The sequence below is a fragment of the Quercus lobata genome, chromosome 1, assembly GCF_001633185.2.
Source record: "Quercus lobata isolate SW786 chromosome 1, ValleyOak3.0 Primary Assembly, whole genome shotgun sequence".
In the NCBI taxonomy this organism is placed as follows: domain Eukaryota; kingdom Viridiplantae; phylum Streptophyta; class Magnoliopsida; order Fagales; family Fagaceae; genus Quercus; species Quercus lobata.
Window position 1 is genome coordinate 35773551 of NC_044904.1, and position 15991 is coordinate 35789541.

A 15991-nucleotide genomic window follows, 5' to 3' on the forward strand; every position below is an offset into this window, starting at 1 on the left:
TCCGAATTGGACTTGAATTTGGTGCAAATTTCCTTTGATTCCTTTCTCCAATTGGACTTAAATTTAATTGGGTTGGCCTTCTTTAACTTCATTATAGCCCTTGTAAAAGTAAGGCCTATTAGCTTTCTTCTTTGCACAAATCCACTTATTTAATTCCATTCTCCTACAAAATATATATTCACGCAATAAAATTTAATTAAGCACAAAATTGATTATTCATCATTATTCCAAAACCAAATATAAATTGCATGAATTAACTCAAAATAAGTATGATAATACTTTCTAACAATGATATAAATATGCAAATTTAAGCTATTATCAATGCACATCATCCATAAAGATGGGAAAACAACTATAAAATAAAGCAACAACACAATCCACTTAATTCCATTCTCCTACAAAAGACAAATTCACGAAATAAAATTCAATTAAGCACAAAATTAAATTAGTGTATGAGAACTTGGATACGTGATAAAGAAAATCGTCTTGTTGGTATTGATTATCCATCCACCATGGGAGAAACAGTAGATGATTCAAAAACTCTTCGAGAGTTTTTCTCACCTATTACCATCAATCCTCCATCTTGCATAGTATTACCTGCAACCACTGCTACACATTTTGAGTTGAAACCACAGATAATCCACCTTCTTCCTACTTTTTATGGATTGGATAGAGAAGATCCTTATATGCATGTGAAGGATTTTCTTGAGATTAGTGCTACTTGTAAGTTCTAGAATTTCATTGATCACTATGTTCGCTTGCTTTTATTCCCTTTTTCCTTGAATGATAAGGAAAAGCATGGCTTAATTCTTTGTCACCTGGATTTATCACTTCTTGGGAACTATTGGTCACAAAATTCCTCTCTAAATTTTTCCCAATGGCCAAGACCAATGCTTTGAGGAGAGAAATTGCAGATTTTTATCAGGATGAACAAGAGAAATTTTATAAGGGTTGGGAGAGATTTAAGGACTTGATCTTAAAGTGTCCCCATCATGGTTTTGAAACATGGAGACTAGTACGATATTTTTATAATGGTTTGACTCAAACAAATCATAATATGATTGAGTCCATAAATGGTGGTGGATTTTTTAGTCTTGTAGATGATGAGGCATACAAATTTCTTGAGAATTTATCTGAAAGTGCACAACAATGGGATTTTTCCAACTGTAGAGAGAGATCTGCCCCTGCAATTAAGAAAGGAGGATTGTATGAAGTTAGTAAAGATTTAGACATAAAAGCTAGGTTGGACAATCTCACTCATAAGGTTGAAGTTTTAGCTTTAAGTAGAGGGATGAAATCTATTAATCAAGTTCAAAGTGAAACATGCTTTATTTGTGCGAGTCCTATGCATACAACACAAATGTGTCCTTCCACAGTTGGTTTCCCTAATTTTTATATTGAGCAAACAAATGTACTAAATAATTATGGAAAACCATTTGCTAGTCCATTTTCAAAGACATACAATCCAAATTGGAGGAACCATCGTAATTTCTCATGGAGGCAAAATCAGCCTCCCACAAATGTAGGTGGACAACAAGTGCATCAACAAAGTCAATTTCATCCACATACTTAAGCATATCCTCCCATTCCTCAATCAACTCCTCAATTTGTAGCACTACTAAGACAACAATCATCTTTGGAGGAGTCTCTCAAAACTTTCATGCAATCAACTAGCCAAGCCATTCAAGAGATGAAAAGTTTCCATCCATTTGAATACTCAAGCTATTTCAAAGTTGGAAAATCAAGTTGGCCAGTTAGCAACCCAAGTTGGAGAGAGGGAAAAAGGAAAGTTTCCTAGTCAACCTATACCTAACCCCGAAAGGGCAGTATGCCATCAATGGTTCTTCTAATTCTACTCATGCATAAGAACATATTCAGTCTATTACTACCCTTAGGTCTAGTAAGCAAGTTGATAATCAAGTGAAAATGCCAGAAGTGGAGGATGATGAAAATATTGTGTTAAAGGAAAAAGGAACTCATAGTTCACATGATGATCGTGGAGAAAAGAAGGACAACCCACCCTCCATTCCAATTCAGGATCTTAGTTTTCCCCTTGATAAGAAGTTTGTTCCTAAAACTCCATTTCCTCAAAGGTTAATCAGTCCTCAGAAAAATGCACAATTTGGAGACATTTTATAGGTTTTTAAGCAAGTGCAAATAAATATTCCATTTCTTGATGCAATTCAACAAGTTCCTGCTTATGCTAAGCTTCTAAAAGATCTTGTGATAATGAAGAGAAAGACAAATGTCCCTAAAAAGGAATTTTTGACAGAGCAAGTCAGTTCAATCATTTAAAATAAATATCCAGTGAAATATAAGGACCTTGGAGCTCCTACAATTTCATGCAAGATTAGGGATCGTCTCATTGAGCGAGCTTTGCTAGATTTGGGGGCAAGTGTGAACTTAATGGCATATTCAATTTATTTATAGCTAGGTTTAAGGGAGTGAAACCCATAACCATGATACTCCAGTTAGCTGACAAATCTGTGAAAATTCCTAGAGGTATTGTTGAGGATGTGTTGATTAAGGTGGATGCACTCTATTTTCCTATTGATTTTGTTGTGTTAGACACTGAGCTTGCTCTAAATGCCAATACACAAATCCATGTCATTTTAGGTTGCCTTTTCATAGCCACATCCAATGCTTTGATCAATTGTCGAAGTGGTGTGATGAAGATTTCTTTTGGAAATATGACTGTTGAGCTTAATATATTTGACATAAGTAAGCAAGTACCAGACAACGAGAATATATGTGAGGTTAACATGATTGGGAGCCTAGTCCATGATACTTTCATACAATCAAGTTGTGAGGATCCCTAAAGGCTTGCTTAACCTTTTTTTATTGCAATTTGGATATTGAAAAATCAATTGAGGAGGTCAATGCATTATTGGATCTTGTTCCTCTCTTAAGTACTGATAGCTAGCAACCAAAAGTAGTCCCTCTTTCATTTTCTTCATCCCCACTCCCATCTATTATAAAACCACCAAAGTTGGATAACTTTTGGGAACATCAATTGGTAAGTATACTTCAAGAGCACAAGGAAGCCACAAGTTGGACAATTGTTGATATTAAGGGTATTATTCCCTCTGTGGTTATGCATAGAAATCACTTGGAAGGGATTGCTAAAGCCTTCCAACATGTTTTTGACCTAGGTAAGTTACAATCTCATTGGACTAGTCCATTCATAATATGCATTATTTATCTCCAAGGTGTTGTTGAGGTTTGAATGGTCCTGTTTATTAGGATTGATTTGTAGTTGTGTAAAATCTTTTTGCCAAAAAAAAAAAATCTTTTTCTTATATATTTTCTACTTTTAGATTAATATTTTTGTTTATTTTCGTGTTTAGCTTTATATTCTTTTGTTCTAGCTGATATTTGATAGAAATTAAAATTTATAACAACCAGCTTGATCAAGGTACGTCTCTTCCTTCTCCTTACCTTACTTGTTTCTACTTTGTTCTCATGTTGCATATTAATATTTTGCTCTCTTTTCATTCAAGACATATATTTGAGAGTACATTTTTAACATTGAGACAATGTTTGGTTTAGGTTTGGGGGGATGTACATAGATTTCTATCTTTCTATTGTGTTTTGTTTAGTACCCAAAAAAAAAAAATAATAATAATCATTTGCCTAGCTTGAGGTTTATGTTTTAAGTTTGTTATACCACTCTTGATTAAAGAATTTCATTGCTTTCATGCTCAACTCATTGCATATGCACGTAGCCACTCAAACACAACTTGTTGTTGAAGGATAAAAGTGATTAGAAAATCTTAAAGATAACAATGTGGAGACTGTAACCTTTGTGAGTTTTGAGCCTATCATTATTTTTGGAGGGTTTTTTTTTTTTTTTCTTCTAATCTTAAAGTTCATTTGGAAGTGCGTAACATATTTCCCTTGTTGTAGTCTCATTGTTCTTTCTTTTGGCCAAGAAAAAAAAATTTAATTTTATGCCACACTTAAATCTTTTGAATTCATTGATGTTGAATGAACTGTACTAGTCTTTGTGAGATGAGATTAGGCCATTTTTGTCTACTTTGAGTCATATATGTGTTTTTCTTTTTCTTTCTTGATACATTATCGCTAGTCACCCTATTGAGCCTTTTAATTAGCTTTTCTATCTTAAAGCCCTTATCCATAGTGTTTTAAGATAGAATTTGATCAGTTTGTTTCAATGTGGTGGTTTGCGCGAGAATTCAAAGAAGAAAGAAAAAAGAATTCAAAGAAAAAAAATGAGAAGTGTCAAAAAGAAGAAAATAAAAAGGATTCTCATCAAATTTTGAGAAGTGAAATGGAAGGAAGGAGTACTGCTTTGAAGAAGAAGAGTTGAAAAAAATGTTAAATGGAAATTCCAAAAAGAGTTGATATTTTGGCTAATCTTGAAAACACTTCTTATATTTACCTTCACCCATTTTTATTTCATTCCCTTTGCTTTTTACCCTACATTACATCCTAATAAAGTCCTTATTTGATCCTAAAGATTGTGTAGTTCAGATATTGATATGACTGAATAAAAAGTGTGGTTTAAATTCTTTTTGGCATCCTTTCATGAGACTACTTGTTCTTTCTTGATTAAGAGTTTTTTTTTTTTTTTGTGATTTCATTTGTTGAGTGATAACACCGAAAAGATTTGAGTTGAAGCATACTTTCAAATAGAGATTAGACTCAAGTTTATTCTAAAACTAAGAGTATGTTTGGATTGGCTACCACTTTTCACTCAAATTGAGTTTTGATGGAATGAGAAATTTCTTTAGCATTTGTAGTGTTTCTGAACTTGAACTAATCCTCTTTGCACAAGGCTAATGAAAAAAAAAAAAAAAAAGTTTTGTTTGATTTTCTTTGTTTTGTTTTTATTTTATTTTTTTTAGTATTCATTCTCAGAATTTTGTGGGTATATTCCCTACAAACCCTCACGATACTACAACTTGTCCACTAATCTAAGCTAGGGGTTTAAAGGCTTGTTGCATATGCTAAATGTAATCGAAATTTCCAGCGAAGGTGAATTAGTTAGGATTTCCTTTTTCTTTTTTTTGTTTTACTCTTTATCTATTTTGCTCGAGGACAAGCAAAATGTAGGTTTGGGGGTACTATTTGATGTGCATTGATAATAAGCATTATCATACTTATTTTGAGTTAATTCATGCATTTTATATTTAGTTTTGGAATAATGCTGAATAATCAATTTTGTGCTTAATTAAATTTTATTGCGTGAATTTATCTTTTGTAGGAGAATGAAATTAAATAAGTGGATTTGTGCAAAAAAGAAAACTAATGAACTTTACTTTTACAAGGGCCATGATGAAGTTAAAGAAGGCCAACCCAATTAGATTTAAGTCCAATTGTAGTAAGGAATCAAAGGAAATTGCACCAAATCCAAGTCCAATTGGGATTAGGATTCTAGCCTGCACATCAGTTAGTATTTTTGACATAACTTTTGGCTCAGATGTCCAATCAAGATGATTCAAGTTGTTCTGGAAATTTAACTTAAAAGGCTACAACTATTTAGTTTCCTAAAAGTCCGAATTCTGACATTAATTGGGCCAAAATCATTGATTAATTGAAACCTAAAAATATGGGATTTCTCCAAACGGGAATTCAACTTGTAATAGGATTCATTTACCTATTTAAAGGCTCTTTAGGGCAAAATTTAGAGAGGCTAGTGCTAGGGTTGGGATGCAAAACAGAAAATTGGAGCAAGAGGTAGTGCCGCATGTCGCTTCTCTATAGCTTTTCTCCATGACAACATTGTGACTATTTCTTTCCCTATTTTATTTGTCTAATTCAATGTTTAGTATTTTATTCTTGTGTTTTATTTCAATTACCATGAGTAGCTAAATTTATAATTAGGGTTGAGGATGAAACCTCGTTAAGGATTATCAGTAATATTTATGTGATTTGATTTTTCCCACAATAGTTGTTCTTTAATGATTTAAATTGTTCTTGCTTCATATCAATTGACTAAGATGGGATTCTAAATATGAGTTCAATCATGTTTTTCTGATGATTTAGAATTTATCTTAATTAATTGAATGCTTGGTTTATTTGTGAGAGACGACCAAAATTAGGGTGCTCTCAAAAAAAAGATTTTGCGGGTGCTTTTTCATGACACCTCTCTTTTTGGGTAAGTGGTGTGGAGTCGCCACTTATTTTTTTTTATACAAAAAAATAAGAAAAAATTACATACAACTTTACATGACTAAAATGTTCCATTATCATTAATTGAATAAAAAGTACAAACTTGATAGATTGAATATTACAAGGCTTTGAGTCCTAGTTTCAAACTACCAAAGATACATGGCTTTTTGTCCAAATTACAATCTACCCAAAAAATAAAAAGAAAGATAAAGCCTAAGTCTACCTATCCAAAAGAAACTAAATTCAGAGACTAGGTTACGAAATGGGAAGATGTTAGGCATCCATTTCGCCCAGACAGAGTCTGGTCTTCTAGACTCTCATGACCAATATACCATTTATACATGATATGGATGATATGTTGCATACATGACAAACTTAATTCTAAGTTAAGTCACATAAATCTATTTATGAATGTGTCCTCTTCTTTTAAGAAAAATTCAAATTTGTTTTTGTGAATAAAATAATTTTGATTTGATTTATTAACAAAACCAGATCTGTTTTGGTATAGGTAAAAAGTTAGTTTTTGGTGAAGAAAAAATGGATCTGTTTTATTAAGTAAAACAAGGTTTTTTGCTTAAAAAAATATCAGATCTATTTTTAAGTAAAGTAAAAAATTGGTTTTTGGTTTGTACATAAAAAAAAAAAAATCAGATCTGTTTTGTAAGTTAGAAAATCAAGATTTAAAAAAAAATAAATAAATAAACAAATCTGTTTTTTATATTAAATAAAATAAGAAAAATATTTCTTTTTTATAAGAGGACTACACCTATGAAATAAACCTATGCTACTTGCATTAAACAAAACAGACAAAACATCACTACTTATATTCAAACAAACAAAACATCACTACTTATGAATTTCTTTTTTATTTCAAAATCTGTTATGTTTAAAAAAATTCAAATTTGCATCTAAGAAAGATACAAATTAGTTTTTATGTTAAAAAAAAAAAAAAAAAAATCAGATTTGCATCTAAGGAAGATACAAATCTGTTTTTATGTTAAAAAAATTCAAATTTGCATCTAAGGAAGATACAAATATGTTTTTGTATTAGAAAAAACTCAAATCTGCATCTAAGGAAGATACAAATCTGTTTTTGTATTAGAAAAAAAAAAATCCAGATCTGCATCTAAGGAAGATACTAATCAGTTTTTATATTAGAAAAAATTTAGAGCTGCATCTAAGGAAGATACATATCAGTTTTTGATTTTGAAAAAAATGAGATAATGTGCAGATTTTTTAAACTCAAAAGGTAAATCATGACAACAAAAACATTAAGAACATATTTCAACAAAAATATTAACAACACATGGCATGAACATTAGAAGTTGAAACTAAAAGAATATCTACATCATGCATCATCAAAATAAAAGAAGAAAAAAAAGGGTAAAGAAAAACCACCTCCTGCATGGGCGTACTCTTCTTATTGAGGGAATATTTTAGGGTTCAAAGAAATTTATTCAATTATCTTTGAAACCTAAAATACCTTGCCTACAAAAAGAAATTCTTAAGGCTAGAACCTCTAGAACGTCTTTAACGTAAGAGAGAAAATAATAGAAAAGGGGAGTCAGAAAGAGGGGAAATCAGAGAGCGTGAAAAAATGTGCTGAATTTTGAGATGCAGCCTCTATTTATAGAGGTTGGGAGGCTCAAAAAAATAGCTAAATGATTAGAATACGAACTGGGACGCGTCCTTATCTCTAAAAAATCGAAAAATATGAGTTTTATCTCGATCTAAGTGCCCTCGGGCCAAGGCCCGAATTTGTGCCAATCAGCACTTGAAAAGTGCCGATCAGCACTCCAAAAGTGCCAACTGGCACTATTGGGTGTCAGACCCGCTTTTGAGTTCTAGTCCATTTTGGACTCCTTTTTTGAGATTTTTTAAGCCGGGACTTGCACTTAGACATGTTTTTAATCCACATTCTAAAAAATAAACTCTTTTTCTGATAATTTAGATTTTTTTAGCAATAATTATCTTGTAGATAAATACTCCAAAAAGTCTTGATTATCCTCAATTTTATTGTTATCTAATTATCCCCTTTATTCCTATGCAAGCAAGCCTATCTATGACATTCACTAACAACCAAACACAAAATTATTTAATTAATTTTAATTGTCTAGCCAATCAGAAGTAATTTAAATTAATCATGTGTGGTTGATTCTACCTAAACACAATGCATGCTGACCGTGCAATCTTGATCATGCAATATCTTTCAATCCCACAGTCTGATTTGGAAACCGAGCATACCGTCATGACTGTTAGAACCTCAAGATCATTTTTATGATATGCAATGAACAAATTAATGTATGTAATGCAATCATGAATTTCGGGTACATGAATGGTCATTCTAGTCATCGTCCTTGATTAAATTATGGGTGCAAAATCGAGTGTCTACGTTATTATTTCTTGATTTTAAAATTGGATATCTCTTGTAATTTGTTTGACTATGGATATAATTGATGATTTGATTTTATACCTAAGAAGCGAAGAAGAGTATGCTTTAGATTTTTAAATAGAATTTTTAATGATAATATTCTCCATGGTAGCAAGATTGATTTCTAGATTATCATGTAGTGGTTGAGAAAAATTAATGATTGTAAATATATGCTGATATGAATTAACAACGTAGATTCCAAAACCTTCGTTCCTTTCTCTAAATTGTTTAAATCTCTTTACTGCTTTATATTATATCTTTGCTTAGTATATTTAATTTCAAACAACCAAATTTTATTAAACTAGATTAGGATTAATTTGGTTAAGATTTGATTAATTTTCCTACTTTCATTCAAGTCCTTGTGGATTCGACCTTGTTCTTGTCAAACTATATTTCGGTACAATTCGTACACTTGCAAGTACTTTAAAATTTCACAACAATGGATAAGCATTTATGAGCAACGGGTAGTGTGTCATGAATGGGAGCTCTGAGGTACATAGCTTAATTGTTACCGTTGCTTCGTCTATTACGTTTTATCATTAATGCACGCAATAAGTGTGTAACGCTCGTAGGATCGTCATTGGCATTGAATGACTATTCCACGTTTATTTTCTGACTCATCAGCTACTCCCCTATTCGTGCTCTCGTCTTTGAGATGAGGCAAGAACAAAATCGCTCGTCGCTTCATGTTCCGAGTTCGACACATTTATTGCGAGATGACATCCAATCTACTGTGTGCCACGTGTACCGTCAGGATGTCCTCGTCGTGTCAATTTTTCTCGGTTTTCCTACGCATGATCTCCTATTTATTTGTGCTTTTTTCCCTTATTTTCTTTTCATTTTTGGTCAGTTTTTCTTTGTGGCGTTTCATCTGTTTCGGAGTTCTTTTTCTTCCTGACTCCTCTTCGTTTTCTGGTAAGTTTTTCGTGCTTCCTTCTCTGCTTTTTTTCTTTCATGGTAGATTACTCTTTAGTTTGGTTGAATTGTCTCTCAGTTTCTTTTTTCTTTGCTCGATTGTGTGGTCTACTCGGGGCTGTAGGTAGAAAATGTCCTAGAGTTGGGTTGTTTATAGAGAAGAACTATCCATATAGGTCTGTTTTGTTTTTCTGTTTCCCTTAGTTCATTGTTCTGTAGGGATCGCCCAATCTTTGACAATGCTAAAGGGAGGTGAGGTTAGGTCTCACAACCTCGAGACGGGTTTGTCGTCATCCAAGGATCGTGGTGTCCTTGAAGTCACTTCTCCTTCTACTCCACATAAGGCTTGGGGTATACATTGTTCTCTTAATGCATGGTGTGACACATAGATAACCAAAAAAAAAAAACCCTTAATTTTCCAATTGGTATCATATCTATCAAAACAAGAGAGTGCTGATTACGTTCTTAATTTCCGATTTGACAGTTGTCTCACATGTGTATCTCAAAAACCTTAATTAATGTTAACTCAAGAGGTTTAGGACCAAAGTAGCATAAATGTGCATACATGAGTTTGAACCTTAATTACGTATTGCATGACATTGCCGTCTAGCAAATATATATATATATATATATATATATAGCTTAATAATACTGTTTTGTAAAATATATGACAAAATAGTATCATTCCAAATAGTTTCTAATGTTTTATTGATAATTGAATATGATTGATTGATCCATGATTGTATCATAGGCATGCATGCTTAGGTTAATCCAAGATTAAATTTAGTTGGTCACCAAAAGGAATAGTTAAATTTTTAATTGGAAGATAAAATCATATTGGTTGATTGGTTGTTTAAGGACTAAGTTTAACTACAAAATTTATTGTAACTTAAGGCTACAAACTCACTCAATAAAATAAATATTATAACATATTTTGAAAATCTAACTGTTGAACTGTATGTTTTTTACGCTCTTAATACATGTGTAGGTTCTTTTTTGCACAATACCCAGGCCCAAGTAGAAACAAGGATCCTCGGCCCTTTACTTGTTTTAAGGGACTGGGCTTGGTTCACCGCAACTAAATGGGCTGAGTACGAACCAGATGGTGCACAGAGAACGAATCCTACAACACATACATGCTAACAAACAAGAAATATATGCATTGAATAGCAAGAAACAGTAAAGGAACGAAGTGGTAAAGAAAGACACAAAAATAAAGCATTAAGGATCCTTAAAACAATGTAAAATATTCTATTACTTTCTTATTTGTGTAATACACTATGCTCACTAGAACATGTTACAAGGTTCAAATAAGTTCAAAAATCACAGACTTTGATAGCTCTTTAGACCTCTAAGACTTGCAAATTTTGAATCCTTTTTAATCCGAGTATGTTCTCTAATGGCTATTTGAGGATACCGGGCGGTATTTCCTTCTCTTCTCTCTTTTTTGGAATTCTGACAGAGCTTTCTCAATGATTCTACTCTAGTTCACTGTTGCTGAATGTCTTTCACTATTGGCTGCTTCCCCTTTTATAGTGTCATCCTAGGGTTCCCGAGGTACCACTGATTCTCCCAATTTGCTCCCCTGGGTACCAAAACCAATGTTGTGCCAGCAACATTGGTGGCTGGTCCCTTCCTCATTTCTTATTATATTCTTCTTTTGGAGTTTCTTCCTCAAAAGCTCCTTGCTGACTTTCCGTTCTGGGGTGTCCTTAAAGAGCTAACCTTTTGTCCTTCTTCTTTCAAGGCTTCTAGATCCCACTTTTTCAAACTCAACTTTTGGCTGTTTTTTCCTTTGTTATTTTTCCCAAGTGAGCTGATTCCTACCTACTAGGTTGAAAGTTTCCCAGCCACCTTCCTTCATGGTTCTTCTTTCTAGGTTCCCCAAGGTACCAACCCCTTGTTCATGAATTGTTGGTTCCCAAGCCTTCTGATTCTTTTTTCTGCATCATTAGGTGGCTAATAGGGACTTATCTGTTCTCGTTCCTTATGTTCCTTGGCACCCCTCTGAACTGTCTTAATCCAACCCTGGCTTTACTGTACAACCCGAGGATCCCAGGCTCATAGCAACCCCAAGTATCCCGACCCAGTTCTTACCACTAGGCTCCCCAGCAATTTATTGACCTTAGCGGGCTAGGCTTTCTTCTTCCCTTTGTTTCATGAGTTCTAAGGCTTACCCACTCATGGGTTTGGGTTCCTCCTTAAGACCCTTAATGGATTTGGGCCGACCACCTTTTTTCTTTATTGCGGGCTTAAGTATTTTATTATTCTTTTTTTATGGAGTTCAATTTTATGTGTTGTTTTGGGCCTTGGTGCAACATTGTGACTTTTTAGACCTCAACAATACACATTTTAAATTTATGTCAATTGAATATTATTTACTATATGATTTATAAGCTTACATTTTGTGCATAATTTTAAATTACAAAACTTGCAATTTAAAAAAATTTATTGATGACATAGTTATTGATCTTTAATTTTTTTTTTTTTTTTTTAAATTTTGCAAGCATAGAGGATATAAGAAAAATATGTAATCTAATGGTAGATTTGTCAAAATTCATCTCCAACAAAAAGATATTAATTAAGTTTTTAATCTAAGGCTACAACTAATTTTGTAGCTAAATTTTATCCATTGTTTAATTATATTAAATATACAAGCACTTGATAATTTCATGTTGATAATGTTTTCTTTTTAATTAAAATTCTAAATAATTGTATTTATCTAGTTGAATAATACATTTACTATTTTGTTTGATTAATTAGATTGGCCCCCCCCCCCTATTTTGTTTGATTAATTAGATTGGCACAAACCCCCCCCCCCCCCCCCCAAAAAAAAAAATCCCCTTTCTTGTTTCAAAGCCAACTTTGATTCTGCAATTTTCAAAAAATCTAAGTGTGCCGGTATTGGAGCGGTTGTACACGCCAACTCTTGTGGGGATGCTATGGCTGCATTAAGTCGGAGGATCACTTTCCACTATAATGGCGAAACAATCAAGGCGCTGCCGCTTAGGAAAGCAGTGTCCTTTGCATTGGAGATTGGGTTCAACTTGGTTGAGTTTGAAGGCAATTCCGAGTACAAAAGATTATACTCATTCATTTTACTTTGAAAGAGATAGAACTATACTTATTAAATAATAGTGTTAGATTTAGATGTTGTATATGACTAAATTGGCTTTCTAAATTCATGTCAATAACCAAAACTTAAATGGAAGATATAGTGGGACACTAAGTGTAAGATAGTTTCTATTGGAGTGGTGATGTATTGGGGTTGAAATTTCTTAGCCCAGTTTCTCTTTTATACAAACAAGTTTAAGGCAAAATAAAATAGGATTTATACTAATGAATGTCAACATTCGTAGCTGCAATAAACATATCTGTAATTGTTGTTAAGCATTGGATGGATGAGTCTAGTTTATAATATTGTTAACGTCGAACCGAGTGAAATCACTGTCACATTAATTTATAATACATAATTTGTTTATTCAGTAGTAGATTGGTAGTAATATAACATTTTCCCACAGAAAAGGCTATCAATAATCAATGATTCAATATACATAAAGACAAACACTTCGTTCTGAATCTAAAAGCAACATAATTTCATCGAAGTAGTAGCAGTGGCGTTGAGGCAGAGTTTTCTTCCACTTGAACTTCCACCTCATATGATTGTGAATTGGTGATACTTCTCACTGCTTCTACTACCTTTGAGGCCACAAAGACAATAGTGTTAACGAAGATCCTAAAAATTTGAGCTTTGATCTGACCTCTCTTGGGGGGGAGGCTTGTGGTTTTGGAACAAGCAGAAGCCATAGAAGTAAAAGAAACAGGAAGAGGAGCCAGGATGAGAGAGTTGAAGGAGCTTGATGAGAAGATCTAGCTTACATGAAGGTTTAAGCAGTGGAGGATTATATTTCGGGGGCTATTTGTAGGCACCCCACCAAGTGCAATTGTAATTGCTAATTACTAACCTGTGCCAAGTGGGTCGCGTCTTTCAAATATTTCCTAATTTTCGAGAATCCTACGGCATGTTATCAAAAACAAAACGGAAATGACTCCTGAGTCCTGACGCGCGCGGTTTTGTATTTGCCGAGTGTATTATTTCCCATATCAAGTTTTGGGTTGGACAAGTGGACTCATGGTAATAGCAACACAAAATAGGATGTCTATAAGAAATATCTTCTTTTCAAAGCCTAAATTGATAAGACAAATTCTTATCTGGAATACAGGTGTGGAAAGTTTGGATTTCTCAGCTGATTGTTTTACTCTTATGAGTCTTCTTAAGCCAATCTACCTATCCAAACTGCATGAATGTTACTCTTGGAAGTAAAGAATATAATTTTTCAAAAATTCTAGGACTACGTGAAAACCTCAATTTTTGCCGAAATAATTCATTTGACAAATTGTGAGTGGTAGAAAAGAAGTTGTAAGATTATGATCTGAAACTCCGATGGCATGGCTAAGGAAAAAGATGGTGAGACTGACGCTTGGCTGAGGAAGAGGATGAGATCGGCTTATGGCTGAGGAAGTGGCTGAGATCGGCAACGTGGCTGAGATTGGTGCTAAGATTGGAGGCATGGCTGGGATCAGCGAAAGAGAGTGAAGAAATGAAGAGAGTTAGCGAGGTTGAGATTGAGAGGAAGTCTGAGAAGCACATGGGAAGAGAAGAAGAATATAGGTTGAGGAGAGAGGAAATTTTAATAAAATAATAAGATAAATTTATAGCATTCTTGACCGTACAATTCTAAATATAGACTGCACTGTAACAAATGCCAATTTGGCATTTGACACATCTCATGAGGCATGACTTTTGGTGTTTGCACTACAAAAAACGGGGTCTATACCTAATGCCAATGCTCTTAGGGTTTAGGACTTTGGGTTTTATATAAGAAGAGTGGAAGAGGAGAGAATTAAATAACAAAATTATTAATTATATGATATATATTTACTTATATATTTTAAATTTTAAATATATATTACATATAGGTGAGTTAGATTGGGCTAAACGGATTTGTGATTGTTATGTCCCAAACCACCCACTAAAAATAAAAAATTCATAACCCTCACCGACCCCAAAAAACCGACCCAACCTATTGGATTCAGATTGGGTAAGTTTTGGCAGCTTAACTATGCACCCCTACCTTCTAATGTCTCCATCAATGCCGTTCGGCGCAAAACCTATATTTCCATGAAAAACGTGGTCTGATTTAGAATGACTGTATCACATTAATCAAAACAAGCTATTGATGATTACTTTTGATAGAAGCAAAATTAGAAAGAAAGTGGCCACAAAGGCAAATTAGTACAAAAGAAGAAGACCAAGACAAGGACTATCCTCTACTTGACAAAATTAGGGACCGCCATGACCCAAAAGTTAGATAAGGATTAAGGACCAACGATTAAAGTGTGTACGCAGCTTTGTTTGCTTCTCTAAGTATCCAATTGCAAGTCATAACAAATAACAAGCTTGCATCAACAAAACATGGAATAACAGCTCCCCGCTGCCTATTCATTTTTACATTTGGTATAAAATACTCTCTTTTTTTAATTTTTTTTGGTGTGTAAATTCAGGCACACAAAGGATAAGCATTATTCTCTCTTTCCATTATTTTTTTCTTTTAAATACATAGGTTAAGCATTAGTTGTATTGAATAATTTTTATAATTTAATGCATACATACAAATACCCTCATACTTCTTTCTCAAAAATTAAAAAATACCCTCATACTTTTAGTATTAATATCTGTTCAACTGATCTTTGATTCATGTTAGATAAAAACTTTGTGATCTAAATTCTATTTTATCTTGCCAAGAGGCTTGTAACTCAATTGACACTTTATCATACAAAAAGTTCTTAGATTTTAGGAAGAAGGGGTTCAAGTTGCAAAGCTAAGAACATATTAATGTATATATTTCCAATAATCTAAAAAAAATCTAAAAAAATCTACTTTTCTTTTTAAGGAACCAATAAATATATATTGTTGACACCCCATTTTGCAACCCGTATTTAACCTCACATGGAGGGTAAAAGGATAATTTCGCCTTGGAAATATGCATCTTGATTCTAATCAGTAGTCCTTAATCTCACTTCACCAAAATGATCTTGATGTTGTAACGATTAAATCGACTGGTCATAAGCCCTAATCGGACTATCAGATTGAAAATTATCATCAAATCAAGTTTTAATGGCCGAGATGCACTATCACAAATTGAGTCCGACTATATGTGATAATGAACAATTGATTCCAATTGGTTATAATTATAATCAATTTGACATTAATGATGTGTCATAATTTGATTAGTTAGGACTACATTTTATAATGAGGTTGCATACACCTAATTAATTAGATAGATAAACATTAATTATTCAATGAGTAATTTGTGCAATTATATTTTAATTAGGGTAAATTGGGAACCAATTAAGTCTGAAATAGGAGTGATTGGAGCCATTTAATGTTAATTGGGAGCTAATTTGGGACCTATTAATGTTAATTATGCTGAAATCATTTTCTAACAA

The 15991-nt window shown here is 33.1% G+C and overlaps 1 non-coding gene across 1 annotated transcript; it reads right to left on the reverse strand.

Annotated features, from left to right (window-relative positions):
* Positions 1-890: 890 nt before the first annotated feature.
* LOC115956150 lies at positions 891-999 on the reverse strand. Its single transcript, XR_004084269.1, has one exon. It is a non-coding gene; the product is annotated as a small nucleolar RNA R71 (small nucleolar RNA).
* Positions 1000-15991: the final 14992 nt, after the last annotated feature.